We start from the raw sequence: 3,967 nt of genomic DNA on the forward strand, positions 1-3,967 counted from the left end.
AGTCAGGTGCTTCTCACCACATCCCACGAGCATCGGAGCTGGTGTAGTACGCTTTGCCTGTTTGATGGTTCATCGGGGGTATAGCGGGATTTCTTATAAACTTCTGGGTTAGAGTCCCGCTCCTTGAAAGCGGTAGCTCTACCCTTTAGCTCAGTGCAAATGTTACCTGTAATCCATAGCTTCTGGTTGGGGTATGTACGTACGGTCACTGTGGGGACGACGTCCTTGATGCATGTATTGATAAAGCCAGTGACTGATGTGGTGTACTCCTCAATCAATGCCATTGGAAGAATCACGGAGCGTATTCCAGTCTGTGCTAGCAAAACAGTCATGTAGTTTAGCATCTGCTTCATCTGACCACTTTTTTATGGACCGAGTCACTGGTGCTTCCTGCTTTAATTTTTGCTTGTAAGCAGGAATCAGGAGGATAGAGTTATGGTCAGATTTGCCAAATGGAGGGTGAGGGAGAGCATTGTACACGTCTCTGCGTGGAGTAAAGGTGGGGTAGACCTTTTCCCCCTCTGGTTGCACATTTAACATGTAGGTAAAACTGATTTAAGTTTCCCTGCATTAAAGTCCCCGGCCACTAGGAGCGCCACCTCTGGATGAGCATTTTCCTGTTTGCTTATGGCGGAATACAGCTCATTGAGTGCGTTTTAGTGCCAGCCTTGGTCTGTGGTGGTATGTAGACAGCTATGAAAAATACAGATAAAAACTCTCTAGGTAGATAGTGTGGTCTGCAGCTTATCATGAGATACTCTACCTCAGGTGAGAAAAACCCTGAGACTTCCTTAGATATCGTGCACCAGCTATTGTTTACAAATATGCATAGGCCCCGTGTCTTCCAAGAGGCTGCTGTTCTGTCCTGCTGATAGAGTGTATAACCTGTCAGCTGTATGTTCTTAATGTCGTCGTTCAGCCATGACTCTGTGAAACAAGATATTACCGTTTTTAATTTCTCGTTGGTAGGATATACGTGCTTTCAGTTCGTCCCATTCATTTTCCAGCAATTGAACATTAGCTAGCAGGATGGAAGGCATGTGCAGATTAGCCACTCGTCGCCTGATCCTCACAAGACATCCTGATCTCTTTCCTCAAAATCTGTTTCCTTTTCCAGTGAATCACGGGGATCTGGGCCTGGTTGGGTGTCCATAGTATATCCCTCTCATCCGACTCATTGAAGAACTCCTTGTCCAATTTGAGGTGTGTAATCCCAGTTCTGATGTCCAGAAGCTCTTTTCGGTCATAAGAGACGGTAGCAGAAACATTATGTACAAAACCAGTTACGAACAACGTGAAAAAACGAACAAAATAGCATAGTTGGTTAAGAGCCGATAAGACGGCAGCCATCTTTAGCACACAGAAGGGTAGTTACTTGCTACATTGGCCATGTTCGAGAGGATCAAAACCGAAATGTATAATTGGTAAATTGTAAATGACTAACTGATCTACAAATAATAATGAGTAGTTATTTATTTTATCCCTTTTCGTGGTATCCAATTGGTAGTTACAGTCTTGTCCCATCGCTGCAACTCCCATACGGACTCGGGAGAGGTAAATGTCGAGAGCCGTGCGTCCTCCGAAACATAATCCAGCCTCACTGCTTCTTGACACAATGCCTGTTTAACCTGGAAGCCAGCCGCGCCAATGTGTCGGAGGAAACACCGTACACCTGTCAACTGTGTCAACGTGCATTGCGCCCGGCCCGCCACAGGAGTCACTAGAGCGCGATGGTACAAGAACAAACCTCCCCGAACCTGGGCCAATTGTTCCATGGGTCTCGGCTGCGACAGAGCCTGGACTCGAATCAGGATCTGTAGTGGCACAGCTAGTGCTGCGATGCAGTGCCTTAGACAACTGCGCCACTCTGGAGGCCCATGAGCAGTTATTTCTGATGCAAGGTTCTCTGTAGATCAGTTAGTCATTACTCACCTGCACTGTCGGCTGCATATTCGAACAAACCCAGTGATTTCCAACACAGATAATTTCAGATTTCCATGATGAATAGCGTTTCATGCGCTCGTTAACGGTAGCATTATTAATAACACTAAGTACGATTCAGGGTTTATATTTCACAAGCATATCGGTCTCCTGAGAGACCATCAAAAATTGCCAAAGCCAACTATATTTCAAGTCGTCTTGGCGGGGTATTGGGTAAAGTTTTCAACTAGCAATAATCGCGCCTCGGATAAACCTCATAGGCTACGATACTGCCACTGCGCAAAGAAAAATCAATTGTGGGATTGGGTGGATTTAGTTGCGACAGAATGATGATTCCTATGACGGTGTCAATAAAAAAAAAGATAAACAATACACAAGTAGAGATAGATTAGGGAACCGTGTAAAATGATATTATGATGTGAACGCAATTATAAAAAAATGTTTAACATTTTTTATTTAAAATATTCAAAGACATGCCGTGCATTGTGGGAATACATTGTGTCAACATGTGGAGAACTGGAGATGGCTGATCAGTTGTCTACAGGCTGGATAAAACAAGAATAGGCTTAGGGGCTTTCCCACAAAATGGCTTTGTAGCGTTTTTTACCGTTTATTTCCTATTTCCACAATCGTCACTCGGGAGCGCACTAAACAACGCACCGTGGTTTGTTCAAAAAGGGTTGTCTTGTGCGGTTCGCTGCAAAACCAGTCCGGACCAAACACAGGAAAAAGTATTATAAGACAGTACAGTATGCTTTAGAGACTCTGTTGTATTATTGGTTGTTTGGCTGAGAGCAGTTGATGAAATGCACACAGCGCAGTAACGTAATTTAATATATCTTAAATATGATGTGATTTGCAGCGCATTTATGAATGCATCCGATGCAGATTAGGCTACATGGGTGTTGTACGCCTATTCACGTCGCAGTTTAGTTAGAGCGGCTATTGTTGGAAGACCAAAGCGAAAGTAATATGTAACAAGGGATACAAGTTAGGCTTCTTCATCATTATAATGTGAGCATTTTTCTCCAATAAACAAATTACTTGCATGAACACTTGGTTTTGTTTAGGCATACTTTTTTCATTTGGTCCGGTTGGTTTCACATTGCCAAATGTCAAACCACGCATTTATAGGCGTGGTTTGACATTTGGCAATGTGAAACCAACCGGACCAAATGAAAAAAGTACAATGTAACAAATAATCGAACTCAGACATATGTGTGAAAACGCCCTTATTGGGTATTCAGATAGGAATCTATTTATATGTAGAAAATTTAGATTTTTCTGCAGAATTTAGAAGCATGTCCTGTCAGCTACATTTTACATTTCTGATTGCAATGTTCTCATTTGACGCAAGTATGGTGGGCCTATAGGAAGCATGGCACTTGTATCCTTTAGTGGTTGAAAACGGGACCATTTTTGTCTCACGGATGGTACCTTCGTTCTATCCTTGAGGTGTTGTCACTTCTATTTAGACACTAACACTAGGCGGTTCATTGATATAAAGAACATATTCATTAACTGACCACCAAACTATCCCTAGCTACCACTGAAGCTCATGAAATGAACAAGCGCCTATCAGCGGTCTCTAGTCTGATAGATTGCTTCCGTAGTGTGCCATTCAAACCACCAGATGGCAATCTAATCCATGCAAAGTGGCATAGTTTAAAGATTATTTCTGTGATTACCTCCAAGTTAAAAATATATATATAATTGAGCTGCAATGCCTGCCAAAGGTGCTTCTACCACTGGTGTGTAGACATGCAGTCAAGACATCTTAATTTTGTGTTTGTTATTAATTTGGAAAATGTTCTGATTTTTCTTTCACTTTAAAAATGTGGAATAGGTTGTGTAGATCGGTGTGGGGGAAAAATCGGATGTAATCTCTTTTTACATTTCATTTAAGGCAGCAAAATGTGAAGACTGTGCAGGGGGTGTGTAGACCCTATGACTGTAGGCTCCATTTGTAACTTGATGATTCTGTTGCCTGGTCGGTTCCCTGTGTTTCCACCCCTGAAGGAGACCT

At 42.7% G+C, this 3,967-nt stretch overlaps 1 non-coding gene across 1 annotated transcript; it reads right to left on the bottom strand.

The window, feature by feature from the left end:
• Positions 1 to 2,087: 2,087 nt before the first annotated feature.
• On the bottom strand, positions 2,088 to 2,228 carry LOC112261760. The gene has a single exon (XR_002955206.1). It is a non-coding gene; the product is annotated as a U4 spliceosomal RNA (small nuclear RNA).
• Between the last annotated feature and the right edge of the window lie 1,739 nt (positions 2,229 to 3,967).

Source organism: Oncorhynchus tshawytscha, linkage group LG01, assembly GCF_018296145.1.
Source record: "Oncorhynchus tshawytscha isolate Ot180627B linkage group LG01, Otsh_v2.0, whole genome shotgun sequence".
NCBI lineage: Eukaryota > Metazoa > Chordata > Actinopteri > Salmoniformes > Salmonidae > Oncorhynchus > Oncorhynchus tshawytscha.